We start from the raw sequence: 19,717 nt of genomic DNA on the forward strand, positions 1-19,717 counted from the left end.
CATCACGACCGGACATAATAAGGTGATAGCCGAGGCTATTTGAACCACCCCACCGCCGGCACTCGGATAGTAATTTTGGGCATAGCATTTTACCAAATCACCTCATTCTTTGGGGCACACGTGAGGAACACAAATGCGAACAAGCCTGAATGGTCCCCAGGACAATATGCAACTGAAAACTCACACCCCAGAAGTGACTCGAACCCATACTCCCAGAAGCAACGCAACTGGTATGTACAAGACGCCTTAATCCACTTGACCATCACGACCGGACATAATGAGGTGATAGCCGAGGCTATTTGAACCACCCCACCGCCGGCACTCGGATAGTAATCTTGGGCATAGCATTTTACCAAATCACCTCATTCTTTGGGGCACACGTGAGGAACACAAATGCGAACAAGCCTGAATGGTCCCCAGGACAATATGCAACTGAAAACTCACACCCCAGAAGTGACTCGAACCCATACTCCCAGAAGCAACGCAACTGGTATGTACAAGACGCCTTAATCCACTTGACCATCACGACCGGACATAATGAGGTGATAGCCGAGGCTATTTGAACCACCCCACCGCCGGCACTCGGATAGTAATCTTGGGCATAGCATTTTACCAAATCACCTCATTCTTTGGGGCACACGTGAGGAACACAAATGCGAACAAGCCTGAATGGTCCCCAGGACAATATGCAACTGAAAACTCACACCCCAGAAGTGACTCGAACCCATACTCCCAGAAGCAACGCAACTGGTATGTACAAGACGCCTTAATCCACTTGACCATCACGACCGGACATAATGAGGTGATAGCCGAGGCTATTTGAACCACCCCACCGCCGGCACTCAGATAGTAATCTTGGGCATAGCATTTTACCAAATCACCTCATTCTTTGGGGCACACGTGAGGAACACAAATGCGAACAAGCCTGAATGGTTCGGTCCATCACGACTGAATGCGGTCGTGATGGTCAAGTGGATTAAGGCGTCTTGTACATACCAGTTGCGTTGCTTCTGGGAGTATGGGTTCGAGTCACTTCTGGGGTGTGAGTTTTCAGTTGCATATTGTCCTGGGGACCATTCAGGCTTGTTCGCATTTGTGTTCCTCACGTGTGCCCCAAAGAATGAGGTGATTTGGTAAAATGCTATGCCCAAGATTACTATCCGAGTGCCGGCGGTGGGGTGGTTCAAATAGCCTCGGCTATCAACTCATTATGTCCGGTCGTGATGGTCAAGTGGATTAAGGCGTCTTGTACATACCAGTTGCGTTGCTTCTGGGAGTATGGGTTCGAGTCACTTCTGGGGTGTGAGTTTTCAGTTGCATATTGTCCTGGGGACCATTCAGGCTTGTTCGCATTTGTGTTCCTCACGTGTGCCCCAAAGAATGAGGTGATTTGGTAAAATGCTATGCCCAAGATTACTATCCGAGTGCCGGCGGTGGGGTGGTTCAAATAGCCTCGGCTATCACCTCATTATGTCCGGTCGTGATGGTCAAGTGGATTAAGGCGTCTTGTACATACCAGTTGCGTTGCTTCTGGGAGTATGGGTTCGAGTCACTTCTGGGGTGTGAGTTTTCAGTTGCATATTGTCCTGGGGACCATTCAGGCTTGTTTGCATTTGTGTTCCTCACGTGTGCCCCAAAGAATGAGGTGATTTGGTAAAATGCTATGCCCAAGATTACTATCCGAGTGCCGGCGGTGGGGTGGTTCAAATAGCCTCGGCTATCACCTCATTATGTCCGGTCATGATGGTCAAGTGGATTAAGGCGTCTTGTACATACCAGTTGCGTTGCTTCTGGGAGTATGGGTTCGAGTCACTTCTGGGGTGTGAGTTTTCAGTTGCATATTGTCCTGGGGACCATTCAGGCTTGTTCGCATTTGTGTTCCTCACGTGTGCCCCAAAGAATGAGGTGATTTGGTAAAATGCTATGCCCAAGATTACTATCCGAGTGCCGGCGGTGGGGTGGTTCAAATAGCCTCGGCTATCACCTCATTATGTCCGGTCGTGATGGTCAAGTGGATTAAGGCGTCTTGTACATACCAGTTGCGTTGCTTCTGGGAGTATGGGTTCGAGTCACTTCTGGGGTGTGAGTTTTCAGTTGCATATTGTCCTGGGGACCATTCAGGCTTGTTCGCATATATATATATATATATATATATATATATATATATATATATATATATATATATATATATATATACATATATATATATATATATATATATGTCGTACCTAGTAGCCAGAACTCACTTTTTGCCCTACTATGCAAGGCCCGATTTGCCTAATAAGCCAAGTTTTCCTGAATTAATATATTTTTTCTAATTTTTTTCTTACGAAATGATAAAGCTACCCATTTCATTATGTATGAGGTCATTTTTTTTTTATTGGAGTAAAAATTAACGTAGATATATGACAAAACCTAACCAACCCTACCTAACCTAACCTAACCTATCTTTATAGGTTAGGTTTGGTTAGGTAGCCGAAAAAGTTAGGTTAGGTTAGGTTAGGTAGGTTAGGTAGTCGAAAAGCAAATAATTCATGAAAACTTGGCTTATTAGGCAAATCGGGCCTTGCATAGTAGGCTGAGAAGTGCGTTCTGGCTACTAGGTACGACATATATATATATATATATATATATATATATATATATATATATATATATATATATATATATATATATATATATATATATATATATATATATAAGCCTATACTTGCATAAACCACAAGTGAAGATAAACAATCTTTGGACAACACCCACCAGTGGGACTCGAACCCAGAAAGCACAACTACCTTCCAGTAGCTGGCATAACTAGTATGCTTTAACCCACTACGCCATCAGACCTTACAAAAGAAGTAGATAGTTCGAGATATATATATCTCAAACATCTCTACCTCCCGAAGGCACCAGATGAGTGAGGGGTCAATCTGCAATTTTCGTCAAGCCACTGTCAATGTGAGAGAACTCGTGTCCAGCTTATAAGCCTATACTTGCATAAACCACAAGTGAAGATAAACAATCTTTGGACAACACCCACCAGTGGGACTCGAACCCAGAAAGCACAACTACCTTCCAGTAGCTGGCATAACTAGTATGCTTTAACCCACTACGCCATCAGACCTTACAAAAGAAGTAGATAGTTCGAGATATATATATCTCAAACATCTCTACCTCCCGAAGGCACCAGATGAGTGAGGGGTCAATCTGCAATTTTCGTCAAGCCACTGTCAATGTGAGAGAACTCGTGTCCAGCTTATAAGCCTATACTTGCATAAACCACAAGTGAAGATAAACAATCTTTGGACAACACCCACCAGTGGGACTCGAACCCAGAACTTGTGGTTTATGCAAGTATAGGCTTATAAGCTGGACACGAGTTCTCTCACATTGACAGTGGCTTGACGAAAATTGCAGATTGACCCCTCACTCATCTGGTGCCTTCGGGAGGTAGAGATGTTTGAGATATATATATCTCGAACTATCTACTTCTTTTGTAAGGTCTGATGGCGTAGTGGGTTAAAGCATACTAGTTATGCCAGCTACTGGAAGGTAGTTGTGCTTTCTGGGTTCGAGTCCCACTGGTGGGTGTTGTCCAAAGATTGTTTATCTTCACTTGTGGTTTATGCAAGTATAGGCTTATAAGCTGGACACGAGTTCTCTCACATTGACAGTGGCTTGACGAAAATTGCAGATTGACCCCTCACTCATCTGGTGCCTTCGGGAGGTAGAGATGTTTGAGATATATATATCTCGAACTATCTACTTCTTTTGTAAGGTCTGATGGCGTAGTGGGTTAAAGCATACTAGTTATGCCAGCTACTGGAAGGTAGTTGTGCTTTCTGGGTTCGAGTCCCACTGGTGGGTGTTGTCCAAAGATTGTTTATCTTCACTTGTGGTTTATGCAAGTATAGGCTTATAAGCTGGACACGAGTTCTCTCACATTGACAGTGGCTTGACGAAAATTGCAGATTGACCCCTCACTCATCTGGTGCCTTCGGGAGGTAGAGATGTTTGAGATATATATATCTCGAACTATCTACTTCTTTTGTAAGGTCTGATGGCGTAGTGGGTTAAAGCATACTAGTTATGCCAGCTACTGGAAGGTAGTTGTGCTTTCTGGGTTCGAGTCCCACTGGTGGGTGTTGTCCAAAGATTGTTTATCTTCACTTGTGGTTTATGCAAGTATAGGCTTATAAGCTGGACACGAGTTCTCTCACATTGACAGTGGCTTGACGAAAATTGCAGATTGACCCCTCACTCATCTGGTGCCTTCGGGAGGTAGAGATGTTTGAGATATATATATCTCGAACTATCTACTTCTTTTGTAAGGTCTGATGGCGTAGTGGGTTAAAGCATACTAGTTATGCCAGCTACTGGAAGGTAGTTGTGCTTTCTGGGTTCGAGTCCCACTGGTGGGTGTTGTCCAAAGATTGTTTATCTTCACTTGTGGTTTATGCAAGTATAGGCTTATAAGCTGGACACGAGTTCTCTCACATTGACAGTGGCTTGACGAAAATTGCAGATTGACCCCTCACTCATCTGGTGCCTTCGGGAGGTAGAGATGTTTGAGATATATATATCTCGAACTATCTACTTCTTTTGTAAGGTCTGATGGCGTAGTGGGTTAAAGCATACTAGTTATGCCAGCTACTGGAAGGTAGTTGTGCTTTCTGGGTTCGAGTCCCACTGGTGGGTGTTGTCCAAAGATTGTTTATCTTCACTTGTGGTTTATGCAAGTATAGGCTTATAAGCTGGACACGAGTTCTCTCACATTGACAGTGGCTTGACGAAAATTGCAGATTGACCCCTCACTCATCTGGTGCCTTCGGGAGGTAGAGATGTTTGAGATATATATATCTCGAACTATCTACTTCTTTTGTAAGGTCTGATGGCGTAGTGGGTTAAAGCATACTAGTTATGCCAGCTACTGGAAGGTAGTTGTGCTTTCTGGGTTCGAGTCCCACTGGTGGGTGTTGTCCAAAGATTGTTTATCTTCACTTGTGGTTTATGCAAGTATAGGCTTATAAGCTGGACACGAGTTCTCTCACATTGACAGTGGCTTGACGAAAATTGCAGATTGACCCCTCACTCATCTGGTGCCTTCGGGAGGTAGAGATGTTTGAGATATATATATCTCGAACTATCTACTTCTTTTGTAAGGTCTGATGGCGTAGTGGGTTAAAGCATACTAGTTATGCCAGCTACTGGAAGGTAGTTGTGCTTTCTGGGTTCGAGTCCCACTGGTGGGTGTTGTCCAAAGATTGTTTATCTTCACTTGTGGTTTATGCAAGTATAGGCTTATAAGCTGGACACGAGTTCTCTCACATTGACAGTGGCTTGACGAAAATTGCAGATTGACCCCTCACTCATCTGGTGCCTTCGGGAGGTAGAGATGTTTGAGATATATATATCTCGAACTATCTACTTCTTTTGTAAGGTCTGATGGCGTAGTGGGTTAAAGCATACTAGTTATGCCAGCTACTGGAAGGTAGTTGTGCTTTCTGGGTTCGAGTCCCACTGGTGGGTGTTGTCCAAAGATTGTTTATCTTCACTTGTGGTTTATGCAAGTATAGGCTTATAAGCTGGACACGAGTTCTCTCACATTGACAGTGGCTTGACGAAAATTGCAGATTGACCCCTCACTCATCTGGTGCCTTCGGGAGGTAGAGATGTTTGAGATATATATATCTCGAACTATCTACTTCTTTTGTAAGGTCTGATGGCGTAGTGGGTTAAAGCATACTAGTTATGCCAGCTACTGGAAGGTAGTTGTGCTTTCTGGGTTCGAGTCCCACTGGTGGGTGTTGTCCAAAGATTGTTTATCTTCACTTGTGGTTTATGCAAGTATAGGCTTATAAGCTGGACACGAGTTCTCTCACATTGACAGTGGCTTGACGAAAATTGCAGATTGACCCCTCACTCATCTGGTGCCTTCGGGAGGTAGAGATGTTTGAGATATATATATCTCGAACTATCTACTTCTTTTGTAAGGTCTGATGGCGTAGTGGGTTAAAGCATACTAGTTATGCCAGCTACTGGAAGGTAGTTGTGCTTTCTGGGTTCGAGTCCCACTGGTGGGTGTTGTCCAAAGATTGTTTATCTTCACTTGTGGTTTATGCAAGTATAGGCTTATAAGCTGGACACGAGTTCTCTCACATTGACAGTGGCTTGACGAAAATTGCAGATTGACCCCTCACTCATCTGGTGCCTTCGGGAGGTAGAGATGTTTGAGATATATATATCTCGAACTATCTACTTCTTTTGTAAGGTCTGATGGCGTAGTGGGTTAAAGCATACTAGTTATGCCAGCTACTGGAAGGTAGTTGTGCTTTCTGGGTTCGAGTCCCACTGGTGGGTGTTGTCCAAAGATTGTTTATCTTCACTTGTGGTTTATGCAAGTATAGGCTTATAAGCTGGACACGAGTTCTCTCACATTGACAGTGGCTTGACGAAAATTGCAGATTGACCCCTCACTCATCTGGTGCCTTCGGGAGGTAGAGATGTTTGAGATATATATATCTCGAACTATCTACTTCTTTTGTAAGGTCTGATGGCGTAGTGGGTTAAAGCATACTAGTTATGCCAGCTACTGGAAGGTAGTTGTGCTTTCTGGGTTCGAGTCCCACTGGTGGGTGTTGTCCAAAGATTGTTTATCTTCACTTGTGGTTTATGCAAGTATAGGCTTATAAGCTGGACACGAGTTCTCTCACATTGACAGTGGCTTGACGAAAATTGCAGATTGACCCCTCACTCATCTGGTGCCTTCGGGAGGTAGAGATGTTTGAGATATATATATCTCGAACTATCTACTTCTTTTGTAAGGTCTGATGGCGTAGTGGGTTAAAGCATACTAGTTATGCCAGCTACTGGAAGGTAGTTGTGCTTTCTGGGTTCGAGTCCCACTGGTGGGTGTTGTCCAAAGATTGTTTATCTTCACTTGTGGTTTATGCAAGTATAGGCTTATAAGCTGGACACGAGTTCTCTCACATTGACAGTGGCTTGACGAAAATTGCAGATTGACCCCTCACTCATCTGGTGCCTTCGGGAGGTAGAGATGTTTGAGATATATATATCTCGAACTATCTACTTCTTTTGTAAGGTCTGATGGCGTAGTGGGTTAAAGCATACTAGTTATGCCAGCTACTGGAAGGTAGTTGTGCTTTCTGGGTTCGAGTCCCACTGGTGGGTGTTGTCCAAAGATTGTTTATCTTCACTTGTGGTTTATGCAAGTATAGGCTTATAAGCTGGACACGAGTTCTCTCACATTGACAGTGGCTTGACGAAAATTGCAGATTGACCCCTCACTCATCTGGTGCCTTCGGGAGGTAGAGATGTTTGAGATATATATATCTCGAACTATCTACTTCTTTTGTAAGGTCTGATGGCGTAGTGGGTTAAAGCATACTAGTTATGCCAGCTACTGGAAGGTAGTTGTGCTTTCTGGGTTCGAGTCCCACTGGTGGGTGTTGTCCAAAGATTATATATATATATATATATATATATATATATATATATATATATATATATATATATATATATATGCGAACAAGCCTGAATGGTCCCCAGGACAATATGCAACTGAAAACTCACACCCCAGAAGTGACTCGAACCCATACTCCCAGGAGCAACGCAACTGGTATGTACAAGACGCCTTAATCCACTTGACCATCACGACCGGACAAAATGAGGTGATAGCCGAGGCTATTTGAACCACCCCACCGCCGGCACTCGGATAGTAATCTTGGGCATAGCATTTTACCAAATCACCTCATTCTTTGGGGCACACGTGAGGAACACAAATGCGAACAAGCCTGAATGGTCCCCAGGACAATATGCAACTGAAAACTCACACCCCAGAAGTGACTCGAACCCATACTCCTAGGAGCAATGCAACTGGTATGTACAAGACGCCTTAATCCACTTGACCATCACGACCGGACAAAATGAGGTGATAGCCGAGGCTATTTGAACCACCCCACCGCCGGCACTCGGATAGTAATCTTGGGCATAGCATTTTACCAAATCGCCTCATTCTTTGGGGCACACGTGAGGAACACAAATGGGAACAAGCCTGAATGGTCCCCAGGACAATATGCAACTGAAAACTCACACCCCAGAAGTGACTCGAACCCATACTCCCAGGAGCAACGCAACTGGTATGTACAAGACGCCTTAATCCACTTGACCATCACGACTGGACAAAATGAGGTGATAGCCGAGGCTATTTGAACCACCCCACCGCCGGCACTCGGATAGTAATCTTGGGCATAGCATTTTACCAAATCACCTCATTCTTTGGGGCACACGTGAGGAACACAAATGCGAACTAGCCTGAATGGTCCCCAGGACAATATGCAACTGAAAACTCACACCCCAGAAGTGACTCGAACCCATACTCCCAGGAGCAACGCAACTGGTATGTACAAGATGCCTTAATCCACTTGACCATCACGACCGGACAAAATGAGGTGATAGCCGAGGCTATTTGAACCACACCACCGCCGGCACTCGGATAGTAATCTTGGGCATAGCATTTTACCAAATCACCTCATTCTTTGGGGCACACGTGAGGAACACAAATGCGAACAAGCCTGAATGGTCCCCAGGACAATATGCAACTGAAAACTCACACCCCAGAAGTGACTCGAACCCATACTCCCAGGAGCAACGCAACTGGTATGTACAAGATGCCTTAATCCACTTGACCATCACGACCGGACAAAATGAGGTGATAACCGAGGCTATTTGAACCACCCCACCACCGGCACTCGGATAGTAATCTTGGGCATAGCATTTTACCAAATCACCTCATTCTTTGGGGCACACGTGAGGAACACAAATGCGAACAAGCCTGAATGGTCCCCAGGACAATATGCAACTGAAAACTCACACCCCAGAAGTGACTCGAACCCATACTCCCAGGAGCAACGCAACTGGTATGTACAAGACGCCTTAATCCACTTGACCATCACGACCGGATAAAATGAGGTGATAGCCGAGGCTATTTGAACCACCCCACCGCCGGCACTGAGTGAGGTGGTTATATATATGAGTGAGGTGGTTTTAATAGGGTATTAAATTCATAAACACAAGACAGAACACGAAACAATGGGTATTGAATGGAAGTGATTGTAGAAAGCCTATTGGTCCATATTTCTTGATGCTTCTATATTGGAGCGGAGTCTTGAGGTGGGTAGAATATAGTTGTGCATTAATTGGCTGTTGATTGCTGGTGTTGACTTCTTAATGTGTAGTGCCTCGCAGACGTCAAGCCGCCTGCAATCGCTGTATCTATCGATGATTTCTGTGTTGTTTACTAAGATTTCTCTGGCGATGGTTTGGTTGTGGGAAGAGATTATATGTTCCTTAATGGAGCCCTGTTGCTTATGCAACAGGGCTCCATTTACCTAATAGGTAAAGCCCGATTTACCTATTAGGTAAATCTGCAAGGCCCGATTTACCTAATAGGCCAAGTTTTTCTGACTCTATTTTTCCAATTTATTTTCTTATGAAATGATCAAGCTATCCATTTCATTATGGATGAGTTGATTTTACGAGATATGGGTCCGCCCCATATCTCGTACCTCGTACGGAGGTATGAGATATGGGGCGACCCAGACAAACGGGTGTCAAAATCAACCTCAAATACTTAGTGGAATCCTTGAACACAATGGGGTGCTATAAAGCGACAAAGAATATTGAAGAACAACACGTTTCTGAGTCAAAGTCATAGCACAGATCTTAGATGTAGAGAACCTGAAGCCATGATCGGTGGCCCAAGACGACACGGCATCAATCGCAAGATGAATCCGGCGTATAAGGAGAGGCGAATCATCACCCTGACACCAAAGGGTAAGATCGTCGACATAGAGAGCGGAGACGATGCCTAAGGGAAGCGAGGAAAGGACACCATTGAGGGCAACCAGAAAAAGAGTAGTGCTCAGAACACTACCCTGGGGCACACCTTCGTATTGCTAAAAAGAGGCAGAGAGAGCGGTACCAAGCCTCACCTGAAAGGAACGACGAGAGAGGAAGCTGCGGAGAAAGAGAGGGAGATGACCACGAAGGCCAAAAGAATAAAGCTGGGATAGAATATGATATCGTCAAGTAGAGTCGTAAGCCTTTTCCAGGTCAAAAAAGACGGCAACAACGGAGGTCTTCACAGCAAAAGCAGTATGAATATAGACCTCCAAGTACACCAGGACATCTGTCATGCTGCGGCATTTGCGGAAACCAAATTGAGAAGGGGAGAGGTGGTGATCGTGTTCCAGGAACCACATCAGACGAACGTTAACCATACGTTCAAAGAGTTTGCAGACACAACTTGTGAAGGCAATAGGGCGAAAGTCCATAGAACAGGGAGGACAACGGCATCGAGCCAGTCCTCAGGGACTGACGACGACTACCAGATCCGATTATACAGACTCAGTAAATACTCAGACGTGCACAGAGGGAGATGGCGAAGCATCTCATAATGAATAACACCGAAGCCCGCCGCCGTAGAACGCAGAGGGCCGGGTAGAACGAAGTTCAGAGAGAAAGAAGGGATCATTATAAGGAAGTCTCAAGACGAGTGCAGAAATCTATAAAGACCAGACTCAAGGACAGGTTTACGAAGAAGGAAAGATTGGGGAAGATGAAGACCAGAGTTAACAGAAGAAAAGTGGGAACCCAGTTCGGTAGCGACCTGCAACCAGTCCTCCACAAGAGTACCACGGAGGTGAAGGACCCGTGAAACATCAGCAAAGAACTTACCCGCTATCTTGCAGATACGCTTCCAGATCTGTGGCAGAGGAGTTTCGGACGTCATGGTGGAGACATAAGATGCCAAACATTCACGTTTAGCCGTACGGATGGCCCTAAGGACCACCGCACTCGCCTTCTGAAAGGAAAGAAAAGAATCGGCCGTCGGCAGATGGCGGTGTCTCTTCCAGGCTGTCTCTTGTCCGGTGCTTATAGAGGACAGCCCGAGCACAGTCTCCATTCCACCAGGGAACGCATTTCCGTGGACCCCGAGAGGAAGAGCGAGAAATAGAGCGGAGGACATCGTCAAAGACAGTGTCATGAAAAAGGAGAAGAGAGCGAGGGAGAGGTAGAAGGGAGAGGTCAGAGAGAGCAGCGCTGAGGGTAAAGAGGTCCCAGTCCGCTTTCGCAAACTGCCTCCTAGGGAAGGAGAGGGGAGGGCGAAAAGAGAAAAAGGTAACAAGGATAGGAAAATGGTCACTGCCATGGAGGTCGTCAAGAACCTGCCACATGAAATATAAGTAAAGAGAAGAAGAGCAAAGAGAAAGATCAAGACAGGAAAGAGTGCGAGTCCGAGAGTCCAAATGCGTGGGCTCACCAGAATTCAGAAGAGACAGCGAAAAAAGTAGGATAAACGGTTCAGGAAGGCGTCCCCGGGATGTTCGTCAGAACATCACCCCAAAGGGAATGACAACAATTGAAATCTCCCAGCAGGAGCACAGGCTCCGGCAAGGAGTCCAGTAAGTGTTTCAGATCAGGAAGAGAAAGCGGGACACTCGGGGGGAGATAAATGGAACAGTGTACCATTTCCCCACAAAGATACGCGCAGCAGAACAATGGAGAGGCGAAGGAAAAAGTAGGGGACAAAGGGAACATCAGAGCGAAACAAGAGAGCAGAAGAGTTAGGAGCCCATGCAATAGCTGGGGTGGGGGAGAGAAAGGAATAGGAACGAAAGCGACCAGGACGAGCACCAAGCATCGGCTCCTGGAGACAGACACAAAGGGGCAAAAACCGCGAAATCAGACGTTGGAGTGCGAGGAAATTGGCCAAATAACCTCGAACGTTCCATTGAAGAATAGAAATCGACGAGAAGATAAAAGGATAACAACAGAGAACAAGGAAGAAACAAAGGCGAAAGAGCAACACAGCATGTTAAAGAAGATCAGGGTCGGGATCAGGGTCAGCAAAGTCAGGGTTAGGGGGCATGGGTGAACTGAGCAAAGACGGAGGGAAGGAAGCGGGAGAACAGACTAGAGGTGGTCGGCGGGGTCCGGAGGAGGAGGAGGAAGAGGAGGAGACAACGGAGAGGAGCAGTCAAGGAAAGCAGCAGGAAGAGGGTGAGTAGAAAGAGGGGAGTGCACCTCAGCAAAGGCAGCAACTGAGAGGGAAGTGAGGGCCAAAGAAACCTCCATAGAAGGAACAGGGGGCGCAACCACCGAAACGGGAGGGGAAGGAGCAATAGAGCCAGTAGTAGAGGCCGAGGAAGAGAGCGAAGCCTTCTTACCCTCCATGGAGGAGGAAGGAGAGAAGCCAGGCTTACGCTTCTGACTTAAAGAGACCGGTGTCCCAGCAACTACGTACCGGGCAACGGATTCCAGCGTCTCAACAAGAGAAGCTGAACGAGAGCACACACGACGGCCGTTAGGAGAGCGATACACATCAGCCCGCACCGGCAGGCGGCGGGGAGAGACAATAGATGGAGGGGAAGGAGGATCAGAGGGAGACGAGGAAGAAGACACAGGAGACAAGACAGACCGGGTAGAAAGAAGGGGAACTCCAGACAGAGGACCAGGAGGGGGATCCTTCGGGACAGAACTCAAAGGAGCAGAGGAGGGGTCAGTGGGCGTATCAGGGTCCAAGGCCCAGAAACGGTTGTGAGTCTGAGGAAGGTGGGAAGGACGAGGAGATAAAGAGCGCAACACGCGAGCATAAGAGACATTAGCATAAGGCAGGAGCTGGCGAACCTGGCGCCTCGCCTCAGGAAAAGATAAACGCTGCCTGTGCTTCAAGTTGAGGACGGCTGCCTCAAGCTTATAATGTATACACGCACGGGAGAAGGTAGAATGGACCTCACCGCAGTTGAAGCAGCGAACCTGGGGAGAAGTACACTCTGACTTAGTGTGACCTTCACCCCCACACAAAGGACAGAGAGAGACAGTCCCAGAGCAGTGGAGGGCACCATGCCCAAACCTCCAGCACTTGTTACAGAGCCTAGGAGAGGGAATGTACTCCTGGACAGAGCACCTGGCACCAGCAAGAATGACAGAGGGTGGAAGGGTCCTACCATCAAAGATAATCTTCACAACCCGAAGGGGTTGACGGCGACGACCACGAGGGGGACGAGTAAACGTGTCCACCTGGAGGACAGAATGACCCTGGGGATCGAGGATATGCCGAATATCATCGTGGCAGTCCTACAGATTCCGAACGCTGGTCGCAACATGGGGCGGGAGGAGAATAGTGCCAACACTGGCATTCAACTGAGAGTTCTATGAGACCCGAACAGGAGTCTCGCCAAGGCAGGATAAGACAGCCAAGCGGGAAGCTGCATCCTGAAAAGGAGCTGCAACGTCACGTGTACCGAGACGAGTAGGGTTGAAGGTAACAGAGGCATCAACAGAATCAACAAGATGTCGATGGAGGGAGAAATCGTCAGGAGGTGCATTTTTTTTTTTATTAAGAAATGAGGTACATCTGCATTAGTGCAGCTACCCTAGACTATATGAAGTGGAGTACAGTGTGTCAAAAAAGCTAACTAGGTGATGCTAAGAAATCCCTATCACACAGGATGGTTAGTCATACAGAGGCATGTGATAAGCGGTCTGCACTGGCAGACTCCGGATGCATTTTAAGGATATCATCAACACAAGATTGAATAAGGTAGCAGTGGTAATACAAGTCCCCATCTCGCAGGATGGTTAGTCATACAGAGCCATGTGTTTAATAGCTTGCACTGGCAAATTTTGGGTATACTGTGAGGATATCTTCAAGAATACGAGAGTGAATAAAGTAATTGCAAAGCTCCAGGTACCTCATGCCAACTGGTCTGAAAGGTCTAATAACTGGGCATTTAGTGGTGTAGTGCGGGAGATCATGCCGTAGTTCCTGCTCACAGAGTTTGCAACTGGAGTGCTCAGGATTGGGAGACCCGTCACCTGCAGCCTGCCACAGGTAACGGTAACCCAACCTGATCCTTGCAACCACTGTGTCGCTCAGTCTAGTGGACGTTTTGTGCTGTCCATAGATGTAGGTTTCAGATCTGAACAAATCATAGCTTTTTATACTAGTACTTTCAGGTCGTTGGGAGTCAATAAGTTCTTTCCTATCAGATCTGAATGTTTGGACCAATACAGTTTTGACAGCAGAGATGGGGATACCTAGATCTAATTCAACTTCAGACTTGTTACACGCTAATTTGGCTGCAATGTCTGTCTCATTATGATGGGTTATATTTATGTGTGAAGGTATCCATACAATGGAGATTCGAGACCCTTTACTCTGTGCATCAATTAGGTCATTTATAATTGGGAATATGAGGTTCTTGCTGTCGATCTTCCAAGAGATGTTTTCGATTGCTTGAAGAGCAGACTTTGAATCACAGAATATTATTCCTCCTCCAATGTTTTTTAATGTAGTGGTTGCTAAGTGTAATGCTGCTAGTTCTGCTTGTGTGGAGGTCAGCCAGTTGTTTAACCTGACACTGACAGTCTTTGTGCAAATATTATTTCTATAAAACCTACATGCCGCTGCAGTCCGTCCAGTAGAGGATTGGACTGAGCCGTTAGTGTAGACACAGTGTTCGTGAGATCTTAAACTCTCGATGGAGGAGGCAATTGTTTCAAGAGTGACAGCTTTGAGAAGAGCAAGATTCTCATTATCTTTCTTGGTGACAGGTGTGTATGATACTTGAATGGTGGGGTACAGATAAAGAGGAATATCAGAGACAGGTAGATTGCACTTAAAAGGAATGTTAAGTTTAATGAGATTTTAAGCATTGTTGCTCAGCCAATTATCATAAAAGGAGTGAGTTGGTATGTCGGCACCAGTCAAAAGGGTGTTAACAGCACTAAATAATTTGTCTCTGAGCAATGCAGGAGATGTAGGGTCTCTCATGACTTTAAGGCAAAAGGTAGTGTTGACTTGCATTATTTTCTCTAGTATGGTTGGAAGCTTCAGTTCTTCCCTCATGTTGATGATTCTTGTGCATCTTGGGGCACCAAGAATTATCCTCATGGCCTCATTCTGTACTACTTCAAGTTTGTCCAACACAGAGGAGGGGAAATTAATTAAGTGCAGAGCATTATAATCAACGAGAGATCTAACGAACATCACATAGAATAGTCTAGCATATTTAATATTGATACCAATATTCTTACCAGTAAGTGTTTTCAATGGTTTTAGTCGTTCTTTTAACCTACGGTGTAGATCATTTACAAGTCACTGTTAATACCAACTCCAAGGTATTTGTGCTGCCCACACGTTTCAATGTTCTCGTTGTTGACCTTGAAAGCTATAGGGACATGAGTTTTCTCTTGGGGATGGAGAACTCTGGATTTAGTTATAGAGATAACAAGACCACATTCAATGCTTTTAGCAGCGAATGAATCAAGTAGAGCTTGCAGTCTAGTTTGGGAATTTGCAACAATGCATATATCATCGGCATAACAAATGACGGCTTCGTCAGGTAGTGTGGGAATATCAATTGTTAATTTGTGCATCAGAACATTGAACAGTGTAGGACTTAGCACTCCACCCTGGGGTGTACCCAACTCAAAGGGTGCACAGAGTTTACTTTTGACCCCTTGAAAAGGACTGAGGCGGTTCTATTACTCAGGTACCCCCTAAGCCATGTCAACAGTCTTCCCTTAACTCCAAAAGAGGCTAGCTGTTCTAGGATTATTTCTCTGTTTGCTGTATCAAAAGCAGTTTGGAGATCAATAAATGCCGCCTGAGAGTTTGGTCCCTCTCTGATAAAATACTCAACAAAGCAAGTTTGTGCGCTTCTTCCAGGAAGGAAACCATACAGGTTAGGGGCAAGGTGGGGCTTGATTTGAAACATTAGTCTGTCGAGAATAATTCTCTCAAGAACTTTGCACATGCACGACGTCAGAGAAATGGGTCTAAATTTTTGTGAATTAGGCTTGGGTATGGGTATTATGAGTCCCTGTGTCCAGCGGTCAGATAAAACACCCTGCCTTAGACTTTGATTAAACAATTCTAGCAAAGGGCTATTTGGCAGCTCAGCAAGTACTCTCATGGTGTTGTATGTGTTGCCATCCTCTCCAGGAGAGGTAGCCTTACCTTTCTTGAGTGCATTTTTAATTTCAAAGGAGGTTATGCCATAGTTATCATCAGGCCGTATTTCACTACTGGCAATTTCATTATTGAAGTTACGATTTATTTTAGTACTAGCCAGATAGTTTTGCACATCTAGGGGCAGGCTGCTTATACTAGCAGTGCTTGCATATTGTTGAAGCAGCATGTCGGCATAGTCTACAGGTGAATGGTGATCAAGTTGACGACTGCTAGGACGAGAAATCTTTTTAATTTTTTTCCACATTTGGGATGAGGATGTTGCATGATTGATGCCTTGCAGAAACTGTTCCCAGTGCTGGTTATACACCTGCTCCTTTAGCTCTCTGAACTCTCGGCTGGCTTTAAGAAATATGTTGAGGGTGTCAGCTGTTGTTTCAGCTGGGTGTTTTATGTGTTTTATACTGCTCAGCTAGGAATAGAACTCTGTCATGCAGGGGCTTAAGGCGTGAGTCAGTGAACCACCTCTGTCCCTTCCTCACTTGTTTGGGTCTTGTGGATTTTACAACATTGTCATAAAAAGCGGTTACTTCAGTGACCAGGTCCTCATATAATGCATTGACGGTAGTAAAGCAGTAAGTGTTATACCATTCGGAAATGCGGAATTTGAAGAGCATGTGTAAATTTTCAGGGATATTAATTATTTGTTTTCAAAGCTTAGGGGTTTGACATTATTGATAGTGTATGAACTGAATATGGCAAAATGATCACTAACTAACTCATGAACAATTGATCCTCCGACAGCATTATCAATGAGACCGTGACCAATGACATAATCAAGCCTGCTACCCATGAGGTGTGTGACGTTAGAGGAGTCAAAGGTGAATACGGACATGTTATTATCTCTTAAGTATTTTACAAAGACTCTGCCATTCCTGTTTGTTTTGGTGTCACCCAGGCTACTGTGTCTAGCATTAAAATCACCCATTACAATGGTTTGAGAGTTGCTGGTAATTTTTGGGAGAGAGGCTTCCACCATTTGATCGCACCTTACATATACATTAACTAAGTTAAGAAACCCGGTCGCTGTAGCAATCTGAAACTGCTGATAATATGAGTCGTCACTTTTGTGGGTTTTAACATGTTTACACACGAGGTTACTTTTAACATACGTCAAGATACCGACATCATGTGAACCAACATTTGAGAAAGCTACATAACCTGGGAGTTTAGGTGGCGTTTTATTTTTTGTGTTTGCAGTGTATGGTTCCTGCAAGCACAGTACATCAATGTTGTTGTCACCAGCGTACATCATTAGATCAAACAGCCTCCTTCGCACGCTTCTCACATTCTACGTGAGAAATTTAAGAGTGAGTTGGTTGTGGGCAATGGTGTTCATGAACCTGACGAAGAGAAGTGTTTATAAGATTCACAAGTTGTAGACCATTGCATACAAATGACAATTTTTCACGGTCACCAATGTCAAAGAGTGCTTTCATCTGTTTCAAGGTCAGCTGGTTGCCTGTACCTTTCCTAACATCTACAATCATATCATGTTCATCAGGATTCATAAAGTCACAAGCGGTATTGTTTGGAATGAGTTCGTGAGCGCATTTGTTAATTATAGCTAAGACAGACGGGTTTTCATATGTTTCACTCGCCACAGCGGCACCTACAACACTGGATGGGGGGTCAAGACTTGCATGAGACGGGTCAACACTTACAGCACTGGAGGGGGGGGGGGGTCAACACTTACAGCACTGGAGGGGGGGTCAACACTTACAGCACTGGAGGGGGGGTCAACACTTACAGCGCTGGAGGGGGGGTCAACACTTATAGCACTGGAGGGGGGTCAACACTTACAGCACTGGAGGGGGGTCAACACTTACAGCACTGGAGGGGGGTCAACACTTACAGCACTGGAGGGCAGAATCAAGAGGGAGGAGATCAAAGTATTTGGCCCACGAAGCGGGACCAAACAAGGCTTGATAGGCATCAGAACGGGAAGGAATCGACCGAGTGCGGCCGTGTGGAGGACGGCGTTGAGAACCCCCAGAGAGAGAGGGGTTAAAAGGCGCAGTAGTTACAACTAGAGATTGAGCTGTGCCAGGGGACGAGGTAGTCACCACTGGGGGCTTGGGGATCGACCCAACCACAGAGGGGGGAGGGGAGCCGAGGGGAGTAGTCAGAGAGGCCAATGGAGGAGCAAGGTCGTGGCCCAATGCAGCGGAGGCTACAGAGCCCGGTCTTCCAACACGGACCAACTCGGGGGCTTGGTCGCCCACCCCACGAGCCTGAGAAGGTAAAGGAGGAACAGAGCATAACATAGGTACGAAAAAAAAACATTTATTCACGATTGTGCCCCCACACCCACCATGGAGCCACAATTAGAGGCAGGACACCCAACAAGAAGCTATCGCCGATCATGCTGGGGCCTCCTAGCGGTGCGTCGTGAATATACGCCCCACAAATGCCACCTTAAGAACCGTCAGTCTGTCGAGATCGGGTTCACTGACGAAAGGGGGATTGACAATAAAAGGTTCCCCTTGCTCTCGACGTTGGGTACTATAGTTCTATGGGTGCAAGAGTATGCCTCCTCAAGCACCCGAGCGTCAAAATAGAAGATGTCCAAAGGAATAACCAAAACAAGCAAAAGGTCGGCAGGAAACGACAAGGAGATTGGAGAAGAGGGGGGAGAAAACGAAACAGAAGGAAAAGGAAAAGTTGTTCAGCAAAATTTGAGAGGACAGCAGCAGGAGCACAAGGCTACAAAAGGACAGAGGACTGACCCAAGGAGCATCACACTCCGGCAGCCGTCCACTAAGCCCACCTCACGGCACCAACGAGCTGAACGGGGAGGGGGGCAAAGATGGGGAAATGGTCACTATCATGGAGGTCATCAAGAACCTGCCCAGTAAAATCTAAGTAAAGAGAAGACGAGCAAAGAGAAACATCAGGACAGGAGAGGGTGTGAGTCCGAGAGTCCAAATACATGGGCTCATCAAAATTCAGAAGAGAGAGGGAAGCAGAAGAGAGGATGAACGGTTCAAGAAGGCGACCCTGGGTGTTTGTCAGAACATCACCTCAAAGGGAAGGACGACAATTGAAATCACCCAGCAGGAGCACAGGCTCCGGCAAAGAGTCCAGTAGTCGTTTCAGATCGAGAAGAGAAAAGCGGGACCCTCGTGGGGAGATAAAAAATGGAACAAACGGTGTACCATTTCCTTACAAAGATACGGCCAGCAGAACAATGGAGAGGCGAAGGAAAAAGTAAGGGGACAAAGGGAACATCAGAGCAAATCAAGAGAGCAGAAGAGTTAGAAGCCCCAGCAACAGCCGGGGGGGAAGGGGGCGGAGAGAGAGAAAAGAATAGCCACAAAAGTGACCAGGACGAGCGCGAAGCATCGGCTCCTGGAGAGAGACCCAAAGGGGCAAAAACCGCGAAATCAGAAGCTGGAGACCAAGGAAATTGGCGAAATAACCTCGAACATTCCATTGAAGAATAGACATCAACGAGAAGAGGAAAGACAGCAACAGAGAACAATGAAGAAAAAAGGCGAAAAGGGAACACAGCACATTAAAGAAGCGCAGGATCAGGGTCAACGGAGTCAGGGTTAGGGGGCATGGGTAAACTGAGTAAAGAAGGAGGGAAGGTAGCTAGAGGTATATAGTTTATATATACCAGGGGCGGACGAGGAGGGTCCGGAGAAGGAAGAGGGGGGG

At 46.0% G+C, this 19,717-nt stretch overlaps 1 protein-coding gene across 2 annotated transcripts in view; it reads right to left on the bottom strand.

Annotated features, from left to right (window-relative positions):
• Positions 1–19,717, bottom strand: part of LOC123766096 (uncharacterized) — a 204,056-nt gene that overhangs the window by 151,868 nt on the left and 32,471 nt on the right. Inside the window, exon 3 of one of the 2 annotated variants that reach the window (XR_011227913.1) lies at positions 14,725–17,397. The exons of the other annotated variant lie outside the window; for it this stretch is intronic. The gene's annotated coding sequence lies outside the window, so the exon portion shown is untranslated. Of the gene's footprint in view, positions 1–14,724; positions 17,398–19,717 lie in introns of those variants that run through there. 2 annotated transcript variants of the gene reach the window in all.

This window comes from Procambarus clarkii, chromosome 9, assembly GCF_040958095.1.
Source record: "Procambarus clarkii isolate CNS0578487 chromosome 9, FALCON_Pclarkii_2.0, whole genome shotgun sequence".
NCBI lineage: Eukaryota > Metazoa > Arthropoda > Malacostraca > Decapoda > Cambaridae > Procambarus > Procambarus clarkii.